The 25574-nt window shown below is 35.4% G+C and overlaps 2 long non-coding RNA genes and 2 pseudogenes across 2 annotated transcripts; all 4 read right to left on the minus strand.

Moving 5' to 3' along the window:
• Positions 1 to 3549: 3549 nt before the first annotated feature.
• Positions 3550 to 5207, minus strand: LOC133867618 (uncharacterized). The gene is made up of 2 exons (XR_009900120.1): positions 4305 to 5207; positions 3550 to 3785 (listed from the first exon to the last, which is right to left on the minus strand). It is a non-coding gene; the product is annotated as an uncharacterized LOC133867618 (long non-coding RNA).
• Positions 5208 to 8039: 2832 nt separating this feature from the next.
• On the minus strand, positions 8040 to 9555 carry LOC133867619 (uncharacterized). The gene is made up of 2 exons (XR_009900121.1): positions 8795 to 9555; positions 8040 to 8275 (listed from the first exon to the last, which is right to left on the minus strand). It is a non-coding gene; the product is annotated as an uncharacterized LOC133867619 (long non-coding RNA).
• A 6645-nt stretch (positions 9556 to 16200) lies between these two features.
• LOC133867616 (putative F-box/LRR-repeat protein 23) lies at positions 16201 to 17898 on the minus strand (annotated as a pseudogene).
• A 3749-nt stretch (positions 17899 to 21647) lies between these two features.
• On the minus strand, positions 21648 to 23556 carry LOC133869131 (putative F-box/LRR-repeat protein 23; annotated as a pseudogene).
• Positions 23557 to 25574: the final 2018 nt, after the last annotated feature.

Below are 25574 nucleotides of genomic sequence, written 5' to 3' on the forward strand. Positions count from 1 at the left end.
TTGTAATGTAAATATGAATTAAGTTCATAAGAGTAAGACATATCCCTTTGAACAATTTATAGTGGTTGATATAGGTGTCTAACACCAAACAATCTCAAAATTCCTTATGTCTTTTCTTTTTTGCTTCCGCTATAATTCTCATATATATTTTTTTATTTTATATAAAATTCTACAAAACAAATTAACTCCTTGTTTAATGCAATATGAAAATTTTCGGTAATTAGAAATCCTAGTTAGAATTTAGATTATGTTTTGCCAAAAAAAGAAAAGAACAATACAAAAATTATGAATTATAAATAAACAGGGAAACTTTAATTTTTTTTTTCTTTTGTTTCTAGTAGCTTAAGAAAAAAAAAAAACTTGGCTCTGCTTGTTCAAATTTTTATTTTGTATCTTTTTTTTTTTTTTCAAAATAAAACATTAAAAAATAATCCAAAAAAAAAAACACACCTAAAAACGTAATAATTTTTATTTTTATATTACATCAAAATTGCATAATAATGGTTTATTATAAGGGAAAATTGCAGTATTGATCCCTGTAGTTAGCCTAAATTACAAATCGCTTCTTCTATATCAAAATTAATTCAAAGATCTATGTAGTTGGCTTAATTTATACGTCACTTCAGCGCCAATAAGATGGTGACACGTGTCGATCATAGTAAAAAAATATAAATAAATAAAACTTAAAAAAAAATTCTTTTTATAAAAATAAAAAATAAAAAATAAAAAAAATGAGTGGTTGTTGGTTGGGTAGCCACCCTTTTGGCCAGCTTTAGGGGCCAGCCACCTCTAGGGGGCGGCCACCGCCATTGGTTGGGGGTGGCCCCAAAAGGGTGGCTGCCGGTTTTTAACAAAATTTGACTTCGGAGAGTGATTTGTAAATTAAGCCAACTACGTAAATTTCTGAATTAATTTTGATAACAGAGAGAGTGATTTGTAATTTAGGCTAATCACAGAGATCAATGATATATTTTTCTCTTGTTATAATCCAAAAACATACACACGGTCTCTCTTCACTTTTCTCACGTGCACACGTTTCCAATATCCTCATCTTCTTCGTCTTGCAGGACTCCCATCTCCCTCTCCCCCCACTCCTCTCTCTCTCACTCTCTCTCTCGCTCTCTCTCTCTCTCTCTCTCTCTCTCTCTCTCTCTCTCTCTCTCTCTCACTTTTGTTCCCCCATTCTCCGATAGAACTATTGGGAACCAACATAAATACAACTAAACCCAACAAACTAATTAAAACTCCCTGTATAAACAACAACAATCGAGCCAAATACCAAACAAAATCGCTACAACCAAAACAAATTATTAAATTTTTAATTAAAAAACGAAACAAATTAAGATGACAAAAAGTTATAAAAATAAAAGACAAAATAAAAATAAAAACGTTTTTTTTCTTTTCTTTTATAATTTTCAGTTATTTTTTCATTTGTTTTTTTTAAAAAGAAAAGAAAAGAAAAGAAAACTGTTCCTTTTTGTTTATTTAATTTTCGTTTTTTTTTAATTTTTTTTAAAAGTTATTATTATTATTTTTTTAATTTATAAGGAATTTTTTTTTTTTTGAAAAAAATTTAGAGTAGTTTTTTGTCTTTTTGTTGATCTTAGGGGATATTGACATGTTTTGATAATTTCATAGGAGACATTGACAGAATTGATAGTTGAGGAGACATCAACAATTAAGTGATAATTTGAGAGAATATGTATAGTTTTTCAAAAAAAAAAAAAAAACAAAAAAGAAAAGAAAAGTAAAAGTGAAATATATATTTTTTAATAATATAGGAAAAATTAAATGAATGTAGTAAGAAGTGTATTTAGATAATGAAGAAAAAAGTGGTTTTATTTTTTAAATTAAAAAAATTATTCTATCTCTGCCATTAATGCTCTAAAGATAAAATGGTACACATTTTAGATGTCAGTAAGCACGTGGCTGTCAGTTGTGCAAGAGAGGAACGCAAGGCTGTGAGAATACAAATGGACAAAACGTCCACGTGGCATCATGGTAGTGGGTTGGAGAGCGGAACTCAGGTCTCAGATAAATTGGTTCAATCATCACGATTCAAGCGTCGAATGGATGGTGATGTAGCACTAATTCTTAGGAAATTGTATCATGTATAGTTCTTCAAATTTTACCTATTATTTGAAATTAAATGGTTAAAATTTATAAAATCAGCATTTTTGTTTTCTTTTTATCAATCCAATATTTATTGCTCAATATTTTACGATATTTAAAAGGGTTCTCACGTGTGAATGAACTTTTGATTTGAAGACTTCTTCAAGTGTAATTTATTCACATGAAATTCAGAAACAAATTAAACTTGTCTTAAATATTAAACATGAATAATGTCACATACCAAATCATTATTCTATCAGTATCTTATTATATTGATATGACATTATCAATCTTAAATCAAACATTATGAAAAGAAAAACAATCAATTTTGAATTGACAAAATCATGTCTATTTGGTAAAATAGTATTATAACATATAGCATTCACTACTAAAAACCTTGCAATTGGACGCATGTCTACAGTAACTAGTACTGTAGACACGTGTCTTTTTGACATCGTGGCTAACTGTATAAACATTACAATTGGACACGTGTATTTAATACATGCGTCCAATTGGATGTGTGTGTTAAATACACGTGTCTAAATGAACGCATGTAATAATACACTTGTCCATTTGGACACGTGTGCAAAATACACGTGTCCATTTTTTATTTTTTTTTTACAAATATATACTAAAAAACAAATTTGTGAAAAACAAATATTTCATGCATGGATATTTATTGGGTTAAATATTTATTAACCATATTAAATACACGTTAAATATATATTTTGTAACTATATTAAATATATATTAAAAAAAAAATCAAGGTATGATTTTATTAACTATATAAATTTGTGAAAAATGTCATGTACATAGCACATACATATAAGGTTATGTTTTTAAGCTATACGCTATATATAAATTCTATACTTGAAGTTTATGTTTTTTAGGTTCCTTATTTATATATATATGATATACTGATAAATACGTAAACCCTAACCTAATTTATATATTGTATTATATGCATAATTAAACCAAATTTGGTGCTATATATATATATAATTAAACCAAATAGTTCAAATTAGGGTTTAGTTTTGTAGACCATCTACGTTTAGAAACAAAAAAAAAAAAAATTGTAACATAACAAAGTTAAAAAACCTATAATTAATACTATATATATAGATATGCATGCATGTAAACGGTTTAGGAACTATATATAATATTTACACTTAGGATTTATAGCTATATATAGTATATACACTTAATTAGGTTTATAGCTATATATATAGTATATACACTTAATTAGGTTTATAGCTATATATATAGTACATACACTTAGGGTTAGGGTTTATGGCTATATATAGTATATACACTTAATGTAACGCCCCGCCTTTTACAAAAAGGCGTAAGTGAAAATTTCGATTTCCACGTGACATTACTAAAACCTCAGAGTATAAATTTGGCAGCGGAAGACATAATTTATCCAACAGGCTTGGATTAAATAACACATTTAGAGCCTTTAAATTAAATACCTTTAGATATTCGTTAGAAAATACTTATAACAAATACAAGGAAATAGGTGTCCATAATGACACAAAAGAATACATATAAATCATTAGCAATCTTGTCAACATAAAATGCTATAAACACAGAATACTACAAACAAAATATAAACTATGCGTCTTTAGCTATAAAACCTCGTGAGCTCTAATCTTTCGTACCTGCATCATGGGCTATACCGCCCATATATAAATATATGGGTCAGTCAACTGCTTTCAATAATAATACGATTACTGATTTAATTAAATATAAGCGATGCAATGATATGATGTAATGACAGTTTTATATGCACAGTCTTATTTATTTTCTTCTTGCACTCCTCTCGTTCCAGGGCCATTAAATCCCTGTTCGCTTAAGCGGCTAATTATAGAAGCACATGTTTCTTTAGCTTTTTCGCACTAGTAGTCAAAGTAGCATACTTAGTACATTGACCACCCCAATAGTCAATTAAGTAGCCATAACTTGCCTAGCACATTGACCACCCCGATAGCCAACTTGTATTTATTATTGTTTTTCGCACAGGCGGTATGCCTGTCCATTGGTAGTCCCATCAATCCAACTGTTATTAACCCTGCATCAGAATTATTAACAGTATGCAATATACTATTCCTATGCATATGATTAAATAAAGCAGTAAACACAATATTATGGAAAACAACTACGTATGATCCTCAGTGAGTAAGAATACTCACATTCTTCTTCGTGTAGCTCCTTTAAACTTCTTTTCAAAATACTTCTTAGCACACACTTCAAGTCTTGAACCACACAAAACTACACAAATTCCACAATTTTCTCTCTTGGTTGTAGGTGTGTGAGTGAGTGAAGCTTAATGAGTATTGCATCTTCCACCATGGTTCTATTTATAAGAGAATGAATGGCTAGGATCAAGTAGATACATTTTGATCCAATGGATGAGAATTAACCTTACCTACCACAATGCACTCAAACTTACCCACCACAATGCACTCAACCTTACCTACCACAATGCACTCAAACTTACCCACCACAATGCACTCAACCCTTACCTACCACAATGCACTCAAAAATGCACTCAAACTTACCTACCATAATGCACTCAACCTTAATATATTATTCTAACATTATTATTATTATTATTATTATTTAACCATTCTCATTGCTAAACCAATCTACTATGCCTAGTTTCTTACTCAAGGAAATTACTATTTTCTCAAAGGTGGGTTGGGTTTGTAGATAGCAATTGGAATGGGTTGGGTTAAGTTCAAAGATGACCCAATACTTATAAACTGAATTTTCGTCCTATTTAGAGGTGTAGTTTTTCGCGGATGTTCTCGAGTACCAAATAGAGTCCAAAAATTATGAAATTTGGAGAATAGCTAGAGGACTTCAAGACGAGCGTCCCAGTTTTTGAATCGACCAAAACGGAGTTTGTTTGACCCTGTTTCCGTTATTCTAAAGTTCAAGGTCCGTTTGAGTTTTTATCAAATTAAAACTATAAAGGCTTCTAAATGAATATTTATTTTTATAAATATTCATATTTATTCTTTTACCTCATTGTTAGGTTTTAAAACATATTTTAAGATATTTTATTTCATATCTTAAAATACGGGGTGTTACATTCCTTCCCCCTTAATGGAATTTCGTCCCCGAAATTCGTAAACTATGCTTCGCATAAAGTTTACCTAATAGAAGATTTAGATTCTAAAATCTTAAGTCGAGTGATACGGATTTTATGTGAAACATCTATTTATTAAACATGAAAAATAAACAAGCATACAACACCATGTGATAATTATCAAATATAGAATTATAACAAGAAATATAATAGATCAAACAAATGTGTAGCTTGAAGAAGGGAAAAATATTCATTTCTCATTATAGGAAAATTTCTCGTACAACAAACTCCTTTTGAGGATGTTTCCTGATAATCTTGGTGGAAAGCTTGCCAAATGGAAACATGGAAAGCCTTGAAAGAGATGAATGCGGGAAAGCTTGCCAATGAGAACATGGAAGCCTCGAAGGTGAGGAAGGTGGGGAAGGTGAAGAAAGCAAAGAAGTCAAGGCAAGCAATCCGGAAAGGATATGAGCGCGGTACTCATATCGTAGTGCTCTCTCTCTTCTGACATAGATTGCCATCACCGGATTGTGGATAGATGTGAGGGACGTCCGGGTTGACAAGACGGAAGAGAAGGTCTTGCATGATCAAGGATAATCTTGCTTCTGGATAGTATGATCAAGAATAATCTTGCTTCTGTGTTTACGAATCTGGTTGTGATGCTGCATTTTTAGTTTGGAAAATTGGTTATGGAACTATATCTTCCTTTTCAGGAAGCGATGATGAGTTCAGATTAGAAGAAAGATTTGGCTCTCAAAGTGTGAAGGGTTGAGAGCTGAAAGGTGTGCTTTGCAAGAGAGAAGACGAGTGAATTTATAGAGATTTGAGAGGAAACGGTGCAAGTGGTACCGACAGTGGATCGTGAAACGCTCTCTCCTTCTCTCGGAATGCTCATCCAGCTCATTCTCGGGATGCTCCTCTACGACTGCCCGTTGCGAAAGGTGCGGCGAGAAATCCGGAAAAAGCTATCGAGTGAATTCGGATTTCGAGAAGGTAAAAAGGGTGAAAGTTGAAAAAGAAGGGAACTCGTGATTCGAGGGTTGTCCACTAGTGGTAGTGGCAGCTGCGCTCCGAATGACGTGGATTAGACTGCGTCTCGTTCACTGATTAAATCTTCATTCCTTCCCTTAAGATCTGTCGAATAACCGCATCATTTCTATCTTTTCTCCTTCAGATCCTTTGAGTAATATCTTCGTTTCTTGAGTTTTCCAAAAATGGCTTCTTCATCTTCTCAAAATAATTTTGATCTAAATACTGCGCCTGTAGTACCAGAAATTTGGCGTCCATTGTTCCTATCTCAGAGAGGTCCTCTTCTGACTAATGACTCTGTGATGCTGAGTGATGCAGCAGCTGCATCCGTGGCTCAGGGCATCACGACTCCTCGAGATGAAAAGTTGTTGGCTGATAGGACCGATGTCCAAGCCATCAATGACTCTCTGGCATTCAGTATTCAGGGTGCCTCTTCTGTTTCCAATATGGCTCGACGTCTGCAAGCTCGAGGGAACGAAGTTCAAGCGCTGAAAGTTCAAATCTTGACTTTGCAGCGAATGTATGTGGACTTTAGGCGAAGGAATCGGGTTCTTCAGCAGGAGAATAAAAGGTTGAAGAAGGTGGTGAATTCCTATGCGAAAGACTTGGAAAAGAGGTATGCTGACTTGGAGCAGAATACCAATCGTCTCCAAGAACAACACCAGGACCTCTTGCGTGTAGTCCAAAACCTCAGGGTTTTCCGCCCAGAAACTTAGTCAGGTATTCTATTTGATCTAGCAATTCTTTACTAACAAAAGTAAATAACTAATTGCAGTACTATGGAATACCCGCAGGTATAAGCATACCGAATACTCTGGGGATGTTGCAGAAAAGGTCCTATTCGCAAGTCTATGTTTTCTTTGGATTAGAAGTAATTTGTTTTGTAAGACAATAATTATTCTTTTACGCACCGTTCTCATTATTCAATATGTCTGTAATCTATTGAACTATTTATTACTACTCGATCTTTTACTAAGGTGTAATTCTTATAGGGTGCTATGTTCTTCTACATCATATCCTAATGATTACAGAGAAATAAGTTTTCAAGTGTTACGATATCTAGGTTATTAAAACATTCGATCTATTCTAAATGATAAACCATATCAAACATTTAATAACAAAAAGATACTAACAAACACAATCATCGATAATTATAATACTAAGAACATAATCTAAATAGTTTATGTGTTGAGTGTACATACACATGTATAGCACACATACCCCTTTTTAGCATGCGATCATGCAAATATATATATCTACTATGCTAATCATATCTATGAGTTTCTAATCTAGAAATCATATCACTATGTTCTCTAACCCAAAAATGATATGTCACTAACATGATTAGCAAGACATATATAAAGATTTATACAATGCATATATGATCATGTTTAGCAAAGAAACAAATACACATCAAGTCATGTCCTGCATACATCATCATAAGCATAGATGACAGTTTTTAAGAAATCCTAACTGTAGACAATAGTTATCAACATTTAAGTTATTTCACACAAAGTTTTTATAAAAAGTTGTTTATTTTACTTATGGCTCTTGTGTTATTCTTAGACATCTAGGGTCAAGTCTTAAGGTCTCCAGAGCAAACAGAGCATACTGTAACTTACCCAAGTTATAGTATGACACTGAACGTTCACTAGGTCGCAGAACAACTGCTCTGATACCATTCTGTAACGCCCCGCCTTTTACAAAAAGGCGTAAGTGAAAATTTCGATTTCCACGTGACATTACTAAAACCTCAGAGTATAAATTTGGCAGCGGAAGACATAATTTATCCAACAGGCTTGGATTAAATAACACATTTAGAGCCTTTAAATTAAATACCTTTAGATATTCGTTAGAAAATACTTATAACAAATACAAGGAAATAGGTGTCCATAATGACACAAAAGAATACATATAAATCATTAGCAATCTTGTCAACATAAAATGCTATAAACACAGAATACTACAAACAAAATATAAACTATGCGTCTTTAGCTATAAAACCTCGTGAGCTCTAATCTTTCGTACCTGCATCATGGGCTATACCGCCCATATATAAATATATGGGTCAGTCAACTGCTTTCAATAATAATACGATTACTGATTTAATTAAATATAAGCGATGCAATGATATGATGTAATGACAGTTTTATATGCACAGTCTTATTTATTTTCTTCTTGCACTCCTCTCGTTCCAGGGCCATTAAATCCCTGTTCGCTTAAGCGGCTAATTATAGAAGCACATGTTTCTTTAGCTTTTTCGCACTAGTAGTCAAAGTAGCATACTTAGTACATTGACCACCCCAATAGTCAATTAAGTAGCCATAACTTGCCTAGCACATTGACCACCCCGATAGCCAACTTGTATTTATTATTGTTTTTCGCACAGGCGGTATGCCTGTCCATTGGTAGTCCCATCAATCCAACTGTTATTAACCCTGCATCAGAATTATTAACAGTATGCAATATACTATTCCTATGCATATGATTAAATAAAGCAGTAAACACAATATTATGGAAAACAACTACGTATGATCCTCAGTGAGTAAGAATACTCACATTCTTCTTCGTGTAGCTCCTTTAAACTTCTTTTCAAAATACTTCTTAGCACACACTTCAAGTCTTGAACCACACAAAACTACACAAATTCCACAATTTTCTCTCTTGGTTGTAGGTGTGTGAGTGAGTGAAGCTTAATGAGTATTGCATCTTCCACCATGGTTCTATTTATAAGAGAATGAATGGCTAGGATCAAGTAGATACATTTTGATCCAATGGATGAGAATTAACCTTACCTACCACAATGCACTCAAACTTACCCACCACAATGCACTCAACCTTACCTACCACAATGCACTCAAACTTACCCACCACAATGCACTCAACCCTTACCTACCACAATGCACTCAAAAATGCACTCAAACTTACCTACCATAATGCACTCAACCTTAATATATTATTCTAACATTATTATTATTATTATTATTATTTAACCATTCTCATTGCTAAACCAATCTACTATGCCTAGTTTCTTACTCAAGGAAATTACTATTTTCTCAAAGGTGGGTTGGGTTTGTAGATAGCAATTGGAATGGGTTGGGTTAAGTTCAAAGATGACCCAATACTTATAAACTGAATTTTCGTCCTATTTAGAGGTGTAGTTTTTCGCGGATGTTCTCGAGTACCAAATAGAGTCCAAAAATTATGAAATTTGGAGAATAGCTAGAGGACTTCAAGACGAGCGTCCCAGTTTTTGAATCGACCAAAACGGAGTTTGTTTGACCCTGTTTCCGTTATTCTAAAGTTCAAGGTCCGTTTGAGTTTTTATCAAATTAAAACTATAAAGGCTTCTAAATGAATATTTATTTTTATAAATATTCATATTTATTCTTTTACCTCATTGTTAGGTTTTAAAACATATTTTAAGATATTTTATTTCATATCTTAAAATACGGGGTGTTACACTTAATTAGGTTTATAGCTATATATAGTATATTCACTTAATTAGGTTTATAGCTATATATATAGTATATACACTTAATTAGGTTTATAGCTATATATATATATATAGTACATACACTTAGGGTTAGGGTTTATGGCTATATATAGTACATACACTTAATTAAGTTTATAACTATATATAGTATATTTACTTAATTAGGTTTATAGCTATATATATAGTATATACACTTAATTAGGTTTATAGCTATATATATAGTACATACACTTAGGGTTAAGGTTTATGGCTATATATAGTTATACACTTAGGGTTAGGATTTATAGCTATATATAGTACATACACTTAATTAGGGTTTATGGCTATATATAGTATATACACTTAGGGTTAGGATTTATAACTATATATAATATATATACTTAGGGTTAGGGTTTATCGATATATATAGTATACACACTTAGGATTATGATTTTTTTTCCAATATATATACTATATAGTACATACACTTAGGGTTATGGTTTATAGCTATATATATATATATATATAATATATATACTTTTAGGGTTAGGGTTTATGACTATATATAGTACGTAATCTTAGGATTATAGTTTATAGCTATATATAGTATATGCACTTACGGTTAGAGTTTAATTTTATGGTTAAGTTTTATTTTTTATTTAGGGTTTAATAAAGTATATATACTTAGTGTTAGAGTTTAATTTTAAAGTTAGGGTTTAGTTTTAATTTATAGTTTACGGTTTAGTTTTAGGACTTAGGGTTTAGCAATGTGTACAGTACATACACTTAGAGCTTCATGGGTTTGTATTTGTATTTACGTGAATAAATTATATATATAATTATATATATATATATAATTATTTTATATATAATTATATATATATAATTATTTTATATATAATTATAATATATTTTTTTATTAAAAAAAAAACTACAATTGTTATATGCAGTTACGATTAGAGTTTAATTTTATGGTTAAGTTTTAGTTTTTATTTAGGGTTTAATATAGTATATCTACTTAGTGTTAGAGTTTAATTTTAGGGTTAGGGTTTAGTTTTAATTTATAGTTTACGGTTTAGTTTTAGGACTTAGGGTTTAGCAATGTGTACAGTACATACACTTAGAGTTGCATGGGTTTGTATTTGTATTTACGTGAATAAATTATATATATAATTATTTTCTATATAATAATAATATTTTTTTTTATTAAAAAAAAACTACAGTTGGAGACGTGTATTGAAATACACGTTTCCAATTGGACACGTGTACTGCGTGGGAGAAGTCCCGCGCAGCAGACTTGGCCAAACAAAGGCCATATTTTTTCAAATATTAGATTTTTAATATATTTAATATATATATATATATATAGAAATGGGTAGCTTCCTCTGGAAGCTACCCATTTCTATCTCTCTCTCTCTCTCTCTCTCTCTCTCTTCCCGTACGTCGAGCTCAGCCGGCCAGCGACAGCCCTTTCCACGGCCTCGCCTTGTCTCCGGCATGTTGACGGTCAGCGCACGAGCACCTCTCTCCCTCATCGACTGTCTCTCTCTCTCTCTCTATTGGGACTACTCTCCGGCAGCTGGATTTGCTCCGGCCGGTAATGGTCATTTGCTCTCTTTTTGTACAGGTTTCTACACACACACACACACACACATATATATATATATTGCTAACATCTTTTTTTTCTTCTTTGTACGTTCCTCCAAATATGCAGGTATATATATATATATATATAAGTAACCCTAAATCTGGCCACCCAATTTGGCAGTGAGTATTTTGTCCCTATTTTTTGTATTTAAATTTTTCTTTTACATGTATATCCGGCCGGCCGAGTGATTTTTTTTCTTCCCACTGTTATATTGTGTATATACTGGGCAAACAGCATCTAGATCGATATTGTGTGATTAATTTTGATTTAATTTGTTTATATGTTCTATTTTTTTTATTGCAATGTTACTAAATTTTTATACATATAATTTTGCTTTTTCTTTTGTTTTATGGACTAGGTATTTCGGTTTTGCTGTTTTTTTTTTTGTTTTTTTATTTATTTATTTTTAACAATGCTGCATGTATTTGGTTAGTACATATTTGATGAAATTTTTGTGTACACCTTTGTATTTTTGTGTCATTTAGGGTTTTATTTATTTATTTTTTTTTTTGGAAGCCATGTACTTTTACACTATGTTATTGTGTTTTTGTTTTTAATATTTTTGTTCTAATTGTTGATTTGAGAGGTATATATATATATATATTTTAATGTGTTATTATGAATTCAAGAGTTTTTTTGGTTAATGGAAATTAAAATCAAACAATATTGGATATTAGTTTGACATTATAAACCAACGATGACACTTTTGAAAAAAAAAATGGAAAAAAAAAGGCCAAAAAACAAATTATTGGTTTGAATAAGGAAGAAAAACAATTAAATTGACCGTCTACTTTTTAAGAAATACCTAAACTGTAACCCTAAACGTTAGATCATAAAATCATAACCGTAAAACCAACACAAACCCTTAAAAAAAAAACACCAACACAAACCCTTAAAAAAAAAAATCAAAAACTCTAAACCCTAAACCCTAACAAGCCCAAAACCCTAATCCTAAACCCTTAAAAGAACTAAAAAATCCTACACTTTCTAAAAAAAAAAACCCTAACCTTAAACCCTAAGCCCTAACAAACCCTTAAAAAAAAAAAAAAAAAAAAAAATCCTACGCTTTCTAAAAAAAAAAACCCTAACCCTAAACCCTAAACCCTTAAGAAAACAAAAAATTCCTACACTTTCTAAAAAAAAACTAAAACCCTAACCCTAAACCCTAACAATCCCTAAACCCTTAAAAACAAAATATCCTACACTTTCTAAAAAAAAAACCCTAACCCTAAACCCTAACAAGTCCTAAACCCTAAACCCTTAAAAAAAAAATATCCTACACTTTCTAAAAAAAAAGTTTCCCTAACCCTAAACCCTTAAGAAAACAAAAAATTCCTACACTTATAAAAAAAAAAACTAAAACCCTAAACCCTAACCCTAAATCCTAAACCCTAACCCTAAACCCTTATAAAAAGAAAAAACTAAAACCCTAAACCCTAATCCTAAACCCTTAAAAAAAAAAAAAGGTACGTGGTAAATGAAAAATTGTTTCGCACACTTGCCCATGATGTGGGAAGAAGGACTCAGAACAGCAGCGTATGTGTTCCAACCGTTGAAGGCGAAACGTACTACGGGCAGTTAACCAATATAGTTGAGGTCGAGTACTATAACAGGACTACGTACGTCCTATTTAAGTTCAATTGGGCAGACCCCACGATGGACAGAGGATTCACAATAGATGAGTATAGGCCAGTGTTTGTCAGCTTCAATCACCTCGTCCACATGGGAGAACTAATTCAGGACGAGCTGTACGTGCTTACATCTCATGTAGATAAAGTATTCTACGTTGAAGATGGAAGGAACCCAAATTGGGTTTGTACGGTTAGGACCAAACCGCGCAACGTGTATGACGTTGGTCAGGGGGAAGGGAGTAATGAGGCAGGTACAACCTACCATGAGTGCGAACCGCTCGTACTAACCACAGATGACCTACCCGATACAAATGATAAATTCGAGTACGACATGCCCGACATTGATCCGATTGAAGCTCCCGTGATACAATGATTGATATATTTGTTGTGAGTATAATTCACTTGAACTCAATACACTTGTTTTAAAAACCCAAAATTTCGTTGCATAATTTGCATAAATTTTATTGTATAATTTGCATATTCATTAATAATATATAAAATACAAATTTTAATTAATTTTTCAACATTTGTTCGCAGGTACCGATGGACCAGAGACCCCCTCCTTGTGCACATTGGGCACCCCGCCCAGATGCCGCTTACAGACCGTTGTTGCCGGGTACGGTGGCTATGCCCACGACAGATCACGGGCAGAGCAGCACAGCTGGATGTTTCAGTCCTCCATATCCGGTGCCCCCGACATTATCTCAGTTAGGGTTCACCCAACCGGGTAACGTGACTCGATGGTGGTTGCGATAGGGGATGGGGCCACATGGTTATGCGCCGTACTTTCCGTATACATATAATTCACCTACGCCCCCTGATAGTGAGCCACAGGATGATAAGTTTCTTCAGTCACAGACCGGGGAGATGCAGATGCAGGCTATGGGGTTGGGACAGATACCGGCACAGGCGGCGATGTAGGGCCAGATTATGGGGGCGAGACAGATGCCAGCATCGGCAGCGAGTCAGGGCCCGGGCTCCCGGCCTCATGCTCAGCCCTAAACGTTTACTTTTAAAACTAACGTCTTCCCTACCAAACTACCACTTACTTAGAACACGAAGGAAACTAAGGCCCCATGCAGCTCTAGCATTCGCCACATGATCTTCATGGTTGAGCTTGGCAAGCCCATCCTTCACCCCCAACTCGGAGCTACCCTGCTACAAGAGCGTTCGAGTTTATCGAACAAAGAACAGTTGAGTTTAACCAACAAGTGGAAATAATAGACTGCCTGTTGGTCATAACCGGGGAGGAAGCAGCTGCCTCAGGAGTTCGAATCTCTATTTTCTTCGTCGTGACAAAAGAAATATCCAACACTCCAAATACTAGGGACTTAGAAAGGACAGTAAATAAAAGAGTTTAAATTTCATAACAAATGCCATGGTAAATGCATACATTCAATCATAACTCCAATTGTAAATGAATCTAATGGGCTATAGTTGAGAGTAAATTCAACACACTGATATCGTCTTCTTCATATGCTTTCATTGAGTGATACAAGCACACACATCCACTAAGAGAGAGATATAGAAAGAGAACAACAATATTAAAAAATATGTGAAATTAACTCTTGAACAATAGTCTGGTATAAACAAGGAAAAACTTACGAACTATTGAAGTAAATATACATTGTAATAACCAAATCATATTCTGATAGAGTGGGTTCATACAAGCTAAAAGTTCGTACACAAAATACCAACCAACCTGAATGTCGCTATCCTTTGATCAGGAAAAACATTATAAATCCATATGTGGCAGTTTAAAAAACAGCAGAGGTTGTCATATAGTTTTTGATTTTGATGTTGATACATACACTCGGCCTTTTTTAAACACGACTAAGTCATAGTTTATCGAGTGAGGCTCTTAAGTGCGGTTAAAGACTAGTAGAATTTGTAGCCATCTGAACCACATAAGATAGATCTCCACTAATAAACTGAAAATCCCAAAATCAACATATCCCAATATTCTCTTCCTCACTGAGACTCTCCACAGAATTGACCTCCCATCCCTCTCTCCAGTAAGTAGAATAAACTTCTGGAATGTGAGCAACTTTCCAACAGTCACTCCCTTTTTCAGCTGGAAGAAGCATCTTGATTAATTATTCGGGCATGTCAAATTATCCAAGCACAATGGTGGTTGGATGAAAGACCACGAAGACCACTACTAACACTCCCTATTTACAACGCCTCTATTTACCACATCATCCCATCACTTGGGCTCATGCATCCAGGTCTATTTTCCCCTCTATTCACCTCTGTTTTCATGTTTTAAAACAGAGTCTTCATTCCCACATCAATCTGCGACATTTTGTATTTGGCTTGCTAAAACGACGCAATCTATCAGCGTATGCACTAATAATAATGCACCTCATGACTTTTATGGAGGTATCCAAGCCCAAGTGGTAAGAGGGCATTCTTTGTGTTTGCTGTCCAAGTTATTTCTTCGATGCTTACGTCTTAGGCTATATGATATCTCCTAAATTCGCTTGCTGTGTGGTGTGTTAGCTTGAAGAGGAGGTAATACATTCATACATTGAACCTTCCTTCTTCATATCTAGCTACTGCCTTTCACTTTAAGTTTGTTACAGATCTAAAATACAGGAGAAAAATGGTTGATGAAAGGGCACAAATGGTGGATGAGTAGGTGATTTGTTGGAGTGCCTGGGGGCATGGGCTAAGCCGAGGCTGATAAACTTGAACGCTATGGTGGGTTGGCTCTGGGTTTGGGTGGAGGATGAGCTTGCCAAGCTTAACGATGGAAATCATGTGGCCTAGAGCTGGGTCTGTGGGTTTTTTTTTTTTCTTCGTGGTCTGATCAGTGGGAGGAAGACATTAGTTTTAAAATGAGACGTTAGAGGTAGAAAAAAAATTATTTTTTTTACTCTACCAGGAAAAAGTCTCTCTTTTTATAAAAGAAAAAAAATAAAAAATAAAAAAATCATCTCTCCTAAATTTATAGTTTCGCCGCTGATAAATCATATTTGCACAATATATGCCCGGATCATGATAATTGGATTAGGGAAAATAAATAAAATATATACATTATATAACCAATAAGGTATAAAAAAGACATAATTTGAAGCCTAACATCTTTCCGTTACAAATGAAAATATGTATAATGGTGTACATAAAATCAATACATTTAAAATATTGGGAGACAAGAGTTGAGTCATTTCATTTACGTAGTGAAAATAAAAATCTCCATCATAAAATCTCAGTAATCAAGGTCATCGTAGGCTTCAAAGTATTCGTAGTCATTGTCAACATAGTAGTCTTCGTCATCATTCTCGTCATAGAATAAATCATAAGAAGCATCAAATTCATAGTCATCAGTGGAATCATCGGGACATCGCAAGTCTTTAATCTGTTCAACACATATTTTTCTCAAATTCTCTGCCAGAGTGACATTGAAACATTGGCACAGGTCAAGTGATTCAAGGTGAGGACAACCATCAAGGATGGCTTGCAAGCCGTCATTAGTCAGCTTATTTCAGAAAAGCTAGAGGCGGCGCAATTCAGGCAAGTTCTCTGCAATAGCAAGTGCCTCCTCATCACACGCTCTATACGGCTGCCCTCGGTTATTAAATTTGAGCGATTTCAAAAGAGGGCAACAACGGCCGACAGCTTCAAGAGTTTCTTTTGACAATAAAGAGTACGAAATGTCAAGCTCCTCTGGCAATTGAAGTTTTGCAGCCACTCCACTCAATCCCTTATCTGAAATGCCATAGCACTTTACAAGTCGCAGGCGTTTGAGTTGACTTGAACTGTTAAAATACACCATGAAAGGAAATGACAAGCAAATTCATTATTGGAATAAAGAGATTGTATCAGATATCTTTTTCTACATTGCAGCCTCCCACTGGGGCCTATAATTCAACAAGGAGGGCGGCAAAGTGGTGGTGTGCTGTCTCTTTTAGTAAGAATCTTGACTTGAACATGTGATAGGCTTTCAACATTATTTTGATGATCATCAAAACTACACCCTCCTCCAATCAAATTCACGTTTTATCTTTGCCTTAAGTATGCTCCAGGCTAGCAGAAAGGCTTACATGTGACACCTTTACACTATGAAAGCGTAAGACCTCTATCTAACCGGGTACAACTTGAGGATAAAGCACATCAATCCAAATGTCTCAACAAACTTGTTTTGATAGTCTTAAGTAGGAACTAAAAACAGAGGCAAGGGCAGCAAAGCAAGCACAAAAAAGCAGAGTTAGACAATGTAAGAAACCCGTGTTGTTGATTTCGGTATGACAAGAGTTGAGTGAAGCCCATGTTGTTGATTGACAAGAGAAATACAAATATCTCAACTTCACCAACAAACCATAAACCTCTAGGTCAATAAACTAGAATTGCACGAAGTAATTACCAAAAACCAAATAACCACAAGGCTCCTAGCAATCGCATTGTACAACAAAAAGGCCCCTTATTATTAAAAATTAAACATAAACATATCAATCAAGTAAACAGAAAATACCTGTCAGCAATGTGCCTGAGGAGCTTGTCGGTGCCGAAGTTCTCGACGTTGATATCGACCAACTGGCCGCAGCTGCGATCGACGGCGTGGCGTCACATCTTCTCGTCGTCGTACGGGCAGTCCCAGAGGGCGACGGGGTCGCTCATGTGGATGGCGCGCCACATCGACGGGTCCTTGCAGAGGTTGTGCCACGGCGAGCATACCATCTGTGCGCTCGTCAGTATATCGAATACCTCCAGTCTCATCAGGATCGACACCGTCACGTCCCGGGGCAGAGCCAGCCAGTTGCGGAATTCGTCAGGAGGAGGGTCCATAGCGAGATTTTCTGTGCAAGGGGTATCAGACATGGGCAACGGAGTCCAGACATGTCTGATATAGGGTGGATGTCCGAAAAAGAAAGAAAGAAGATTCGAGAAGTAAGATTTCAGATTGGCAAAAAAAAAAAGAAAAACAAACGAAGAGTAAAGCGCCGAGTTGAAGACCAAAGCACGCAATCCGAGGCCTAGTGTGAGTCAAAGATGGGCTGGGAAAGCGGGGGAACGCAGCTAAAGGCATCCACTAGACTACTAAGACTAGAAGCACTGAAGTGCGCGTTTTGGTAAGCTTGTAAATAAATTTAAGGGATAAATACCCCATTGGTACCTGAGTTTTACGTGTTTTTAAATTTAGTACCTCAGTTTTGTTTAGTATCATAGGTGGTACCTGAATTAAGGGTAAAAACTCATTTGGTACCTCTGTTAGATTTTCCGTCCAAATTTTAACGGCTCGCCACGTGTCAACCGCTGAGGTTGACACGTGGCACTACATAAAAAAAATTAAAAATTAAAAATTAAAATCTTTAGAAAATGATTAAAAATAATAAAATTTTAAAAAAAAAATTAAAAAAAAAAAAAAGAAAAAAGAAGAGGGGTGGCTGAGCCACCCCCCTTGGCCACCATGGGGGTGGCCGGCCACCCCCATTTTGGCCAAGGAGGTGGCCCAGCCACCCCCTTGGCCGATCTGACCGGTCTGGGGTGGCCGAACCACCCCATAGGGGGTGGTTCGGCCACCCCACAGTTGAAAAAAAAAAAAAAAAAAAAAATTTGAAGGGTTTTGGCCCTAGGGGGTGGCCGAACCACCCCCTAGGGCCACGGGGGTGGTTCGGCCACCCCCAGTCCGGCCGGTATGGGGGTGGCCGAACCACTCCCGTGGCCCTAGGGGGTGGTTCGGCCACCCCCTAGGGCCAAAACTCTTCAAAAAAAAATTTTGGGTTGGCCCTTGGGGGTGGCCGATCCACCCCCTAGGGCCACGGGGGTGGTTCGGCCACCCCCTAGGGCCAAAACCCTTCAAAAAATTTTTTTTTTTTTTTTTTTTCAACTGTGGGGTGGCCGAACCACCCCCTATGGGGTGGTTCGGCCACCCCAGACCGGCCAAGGGGGTGGCTGGGCCACCTCCTTGGCCAAAATGGGGGTGGCCGGCCACCCCCCTGGTGGTCAAGGGGGGTGGCTCAGCCACCCCTCTCATTTTTTCTTTTTTTAATTTTTTTTTAAAAATTTTATTATTTTTAATCATTTTCTAAAGATTTTAATTTTTAATTTTTAATTTTTTTTTATGTAGTGCCACGTGTCAACCTCAGCGGTTGACACGTGGCGAGCCGTTAAAATTTGGACGGAAAATCTAACAGAGGTACCAAATGGGTTTTTACCCTTAATTCAGGTACCACCTATGATACCAAACAAAACTGAAGTACTAAATTTAAAAACACGTAAAACTCAGGTACCAATGGGGTATTTATCCCTAAATTTAAAAACGATGAGTTTTGTTAGTTTGAAAAGTAGAGTAATTCTCAGTCCTTCCCAATTACAGTAAAATTCCACCACTTCCGATCTCACCCGTCAATGCTTGTCCGGGTGGTTCCGCCAGCCTCAGCCACCCTCTTCGGGCCACCCTTTTTATTTTTTTATTTTTCATTTTTTAATGAATTTTTTTTTTTTTAAGTTTTTTTTTTAAAATATTTTTTTTAAAATACATAAGACATGTGCCAACTTTTGAGATGTGTTGACATAAACCTCTGTCAATTTTTTTTTCTTCTCTATTTTTTTATTCAAGTCTTATTCAAATTTGAATTATTATCTTATTCTAAAATTTTATTATTTTTCAACAACTCATTACTCAAGGGACAATGATCCACTCCATTTCAAATTCATAGCTAGGATTTAAAGTTTATGTCCATCTAAATTAGGATCCCTTCAAATTTCTTCCAAATTTGAGATTCTCAAAATGTTAAATCTTACTCATGCTTTACATCTAACAGTTCGCAATGTACCAATTGTCACACGAAATAAATGCTAAAGTAATGAAAATTTTCAATTCTCGTATGTTAATTAAGTAAGAATTGAGAATCTGCTTTGATTGCTTAAACCAAAGCTGCAAAGTCAATAGGTCATCATCTATTTATAACCACAAAAGGGTTTAGATTTTGTACAAAAAAATACAAATTATTATGAGATAAACTAGATACACGGAAGACTTTACAAATAAGAGAACCAAAGCAAAGACATTTGTTAATTTTGTTCAAACTATCACTTCATTGTCAATATCCCTTTCAAATTACCAATTGTATATATTAATGTTCTCCTCCTAAACTACAAAAAAAAATGTCAATATTCTCCTTAATGACAAAAATATCTTTCATAAAATTATAAAAACTCTCCAAATTATATATAAAAAAATAAAAAAAATAAAAAACTTCATTTTTTTATTTTGTTTTATTTTTCGAATTTAAAATGACATTTTTGTCTTATTGAAAACATTTATGCACATTTTCATCTTTTTGTTGATCTTGAATACACCGATATTTTTTTGTAGTTTAGGAAAAAAGTTTCGGCTTCTATACAGTAGTGCAAACTAGAGCATATATGTTGTTAGTCTAAAACGACATCATTTCAAACTAACATCAAAAGGCTACTAAAAGGCAATTTTATTCATCCATTGAAAAGTTGCCCAAAATCACACTCAATCCAAAACCTAACAAACAACCCATTGGTTTCTGGATTCGGCTTGCACTACCGCATAAATGTTGTTAGTCTAAAACGACATTATTTTAGATTAACAGCAAAAGGGCAACAAAGGGCAGTCCCACTTTGTGACTTGCTTTCCTTTAGACTCATAGTAAAGGATCTTTCGTATAGACAAAACCACGTACAAGCAGAGAAATTATCAATGAGTAAAAATTTTCCAACACAAGGTCTTCGATGGGATAAAATCAGAACCAAAGAACCAACTAAAACATCAAAACCAAAAAGAACCCAAATCAAATATACACGCGGAGAGAGAGAGAGAGACAGGAAAGCACAAACTCTGGCTCGTGAACAACCTCATATCAGCCCAATGCTTTCGCCTGGAACGGTTCCAAATGTCAAACAACAAGATTGGGACAATGGTTCTAAAGGTATGATATAACTTGGTAAAAACTAGAAAATTTCCTTGCCAGGTCTCAAAATATGTCAAGGTTGGTTAAAGACTTTACCAAACTGCGTCAAGTCACAGAGTGAGACTGCCTTTTGTTACCCTTATGCTGTTAGTTTCAAACTACATCGTTTTAGACTACTGACATGCAGTAGTTACTACCGCATAGAAGCCGAATTCTAAGAGAAATATTGTCATAATTAGTAGTTTGAAGAGACATTAGAAATAATAATTTGAGGAGAATATGTTTACTTTTTCCAAGAAAAAAGAAAAGAAAAAAAATTATGAACTAACGATGACATGTCTATCTAGTAAGATATTGACTAGATCAAAGCGAGACCTAGTTATTTTTTATGGGATAAACCTTCCAAAATTAAATTTTTACTCTACCTAAAAGTCTTTCCAAAAAAAAAAAAAAAAATCTGCTCCTAAAATTCTCGTCCCACCACTGACAAAGCATATTTGTACAATATATTCCCTGATCAAGATAATTCGCTTAAGGGAGATAAATAAAATATATAGAATATATAACAAAGAAATCATAAATAAGATATATAATTTGAACATTTTAAGCCAAACATCTCTCCATTTCAAATGAAAATATATAAAACATTGTCGAAATTTAAAATTAGTACAACTAACAGTGTATATAAAGTCAATCAAACACTAAAATTAAACATTTAAAATATTGGGAGACAAGAGTAGGGTGCAAGCGTGCAACAGAGGAGTCATTTCATTTAAGCTATATAGTTTGGGTCATCACAGTTTGCTAAGTCTTCTATGAGTATGCGATCATCGTACGTGTAGTCGTAGTTATAAGCAGACTCAAATGGATCCCGCAAGTCTTTAATCTGTTCAGAACATCTTTTCCCAAATTTCCCGCCAGACAGACTTTGAAACATTCACGTAAGTCAAGTGATTCAAGGTGAGGACAACCAACAAGGATGGCCCGCAAGCCATCGTTAGTCAGCCCATTTCCCAAAAGCTGGAGGTGGCGCAATTCACTCATGTTGTCTGCAATTGCAAGTGCCTCCTCATCATTCCCGAAACTCCCCAGCCCGTGACTATTGAATTTGAGTGATTTCAATTGAGGGAAACAGCGGCCCACAGCTTCAAGATCGAGCTTTTGACAATAAAGAGTACGAAATATCAAGCTCCTCTGGTAATGGAAGTTTTGCAGCCACTTCACTCAATCCCTTATCTGAAATGTTATAGCATCTTACAAGTCCAAGGCGTTTGAGCTGACTTGAACTGTTAAAATACACCATGAAAGGAAATGACAAAAATGAACCAGCAGCTATCAACAGAGAGGCAAACTCATTATTGGAATAAAGAAATTGAATCCACAATCCATAACATAGACTATGAACTGTACCATAGATCCCATCTAGCCTTACATTTTTTGGTAAATAAAGCTATAACAGTACAGAAGTATATAACAAAATAAAATCCCATTTAACCAAATTTTTCATCAACAAATAAGAATATGCCTCAATATTACTAGAGTGGAGGATTTCCAACATCATGAGCTGCATTTTTCATCAGAAGAACTTCCAACTCTTTTTCAAAGGTAATTGCCTAGCTACCATTCAAGAATCCGGTTTCTGTTGCTTTAGTTAGAATCTTGAATGAACATGTGATAGGCTTTCAATATTATTTGATGATCATCAAAACTACATCCTCCAATCAAATTCACGTTTTATCTTTGCCTTAAGTATGCTCTAGGGTAGCAGAAAGGCTTAGATGCAACACCTTACACTATGAAAGCTAAGCACCTCTATCTAACCAGGTACAACTTGAGGATAAAGCACATCAATCCAAATGTTTCACATCAATCCAAATGTTTCAACAAACTGGTTTTGATAGTCTTAAGTTGGAATAGATAACATGAAAGATGGTAGTAAGAACAGAGGCAAGGGCATCAAAGCAAGACAAAAAAGCACAGTTAGACAACGTAAGAAACCGGTGTTGTTGATTTCGGTATGACAAGAGTTGAGTGAAGCCCATGTTGTTGATTGACAAGAGAAATACAAATATCTCAACTTCACCAACAAACACTAAACCTCTAAGTCAATAAACTAGAATTAAACCAAGTAATTACCAAAATCCAAATAACCACAAGGCTCCTAGCAATCCCATTGTACAACAAAAAGGCCCCTTAATATTAAAAATTAAACATAAACATATCAATCACGTAAACAGAAAATACCTGTCAGCGATGTGCCTGAGGACCTCGTCGGTGCCGAAGTTCTCGACGCTGATATCGACCAACTGGCCGCAGCTGCGATCGACAGCGTGGCGGCACATCTTCTCGAGGTCGTACGGGAACTCCCGGTACGGGGCAACGGGGTTGCGCATGTGGACGGCGCGCCACATCGACGGGTTTTTGCAGAGGGTGTGCCACAGCGAGCACACCATCTGTGCACTCGTCAGGATCTCGAATACCTCCAGTCTCATCAGGATCGACGCCATCACGTCCCTGGGCAGAGCCAGCCAGTCGGGGAATTCGTCAGGAGGAGGGTCCATAGCGAGATTTTCTGTGCAAGGGGTATCAGACATGGGCAACGGAGTCCCGACAAGTCTGATATAGGGTGGATTTCCGAAAAAGAAAGAAAGAAGATTCGTGAAGTAAGATTTCAGATTGGCAAAAAAAAAAACAAAAAAACAAAAAACAAACAAACGAAGAGTAAAGCGCGAGTTGAAGGGATCCGGCTGCCATGCGGTAGTTTAAAACTACCGCATGGGTGCTGTAGTGGAAAATGAGGGACGCTAGGTGTACCAAATTCTTTTATCAAAAGATGAGTACCAAATGATGTGGAGCTTATTCATTGGAGATGATCAAAATAATTAATAAAAAGAAATGCTACAAGTACTAATGAATAAACTCCACATCATTTGGTACCCATCTTTTTGTAAAAGAATTTGGTACCCCTATCATTTCTCGTAGAGAATATGGTATTGTTTTTCACAAAACGATACCGTTTTCCACTTAAAAAAATTTGTGAAATTTATAATAAATTTAAAAATTATAAAAATAATAATAATTAAAAATAAAAATAAAAACTTAAGGGGTGGCCGGCCACCCGCAAAAGGCCAAAAAACAAAACAAAAAAAAAAGTTAGGGGTTTGGGGGGGTGGCAGGACCACCCCCAAGGGCCTGGGGGTGGTTTCGACCACCCCATACGGCCGATCTAGGGGTGGCTCGGCCTTTGGGGGTGATCCGGCCACCCCCAAAACCCAATTTTTTTTTTTTTTGGTGTCCACCCCAGATCGGCCAAGGGGGTGGTCCGGCCATCCCCTTGGCCAATAATGGGGTGGTCGGCGTTGCCCAAGGGGGTGGCCGGCCACCCCTTAAGTTTTTTTTGGTTTTAATATTTTTTGTTTTAATTATTATTATTTTTATAATTTTAAATTTATTAAAAATTTTGCAAATTCTTTTAAGTGGAAAACAATACCGTTTTGTGGAAAACAGTACCGTTTTCCACTACAGCACCATGCGGTAGTTTTAAACTACCGCATGGAAGCCGGATCCAGTTGAAGAGCAAAGCACGCAATCCGAGGCCTCGTGTGAGTCAAAGATGGGCTGGGAAAGCGGGGGAATGCAGCTAAAGGCATCCACTAGACTACTAAGATTAGAAGCACTGAAGTGCGCGTTTTGGTAAGCTTGTAAATAAATTTAAAAACGATGAGTTTTGTTAGTTTGAAAAGTAGAGTAATTCTCAGTCCTTCCCAATTACAGTAAAGTTCCACCGCTTCCGATCTCACCCTTCCACAATGCTCGTTTGGGGTGGTCGGCCACTTTAATTTTGCCCAAAGGTATGCCTCGAGCCTCGAGTCACCTCCTTTATTTTATTTTATTTTCATTTTTTAATGAATTTTTTTTTGTAAGTTTTTTTTTTTAAAATACATAGGATGTGTTAATTTTTGAGAGATGTTGACGTGAACCTCCATCAATTTTTATTTTATTTTTCTCTTTATTTTCCTATTCATATCTTATTCAAATTTGAATTATTATCTTATTCTAAAATTTTATTATTTTTCAACAACTCATTACTCAAGGAACAATGATCCACTCCATTTCAAATTTATAGCCAGAATTTAAAATTTATGCATCTAGATTAGGATCCCTTCAAATTTCTTTCAAATTTGAGATTTTCAAAATATTGAAAACTTTTATCCACATTTTCATCTTTTTGTTGGTCTTGGAGAAACCGATATTTTTTTGTAGTTTGGGAAGAAAGATTCGGCTTCTATACGGTAGTGCAAACTAGCACATATATGTTGTTAGTAACAGCAAAAGGCCAATAAAAGGTAGCCTTATTCATCCACCGAAAAGTTGCCCAAAATCACACTCAACCCAAAACTTAGCAAACAACCCATTGGTTTCTGGATTCGGCTTGCACTACCGCATATGTGTTGTTAGTCTAAAATGACATCATTTTAGACTAACAGCAAAAGGGCAACAAATGGCAGTCTCACTTTGTGACTTGCTTCCCTTTAGACTCACAGTAAAGGATCTTTCGTATAGTCAAAACCACTTACAAGCAGAGAAATTATCAACGAGTAAAAATTTTTCAACACAAGATCTTCATTGGGATCAAATCAGAACCAAAGAACCAACCAAAACATCAGAACCAAAAAAACCCAAATCAAATATACACGTG

This window comes from Alnus glutinosa, chromosome 5 (genome assembly GCF_958979055.1).
Source record: "Alnus glutinosa chromosome 5, dhAlnGlut1.1, whole genome shotgun sequence".
Taxonomy (NCBI): Eukaryota; Viridiplantae; Streptophyta; class Magnoliopsida; order Fagales; family Betulaceae; genus Alnus; species Alnus glutinosa.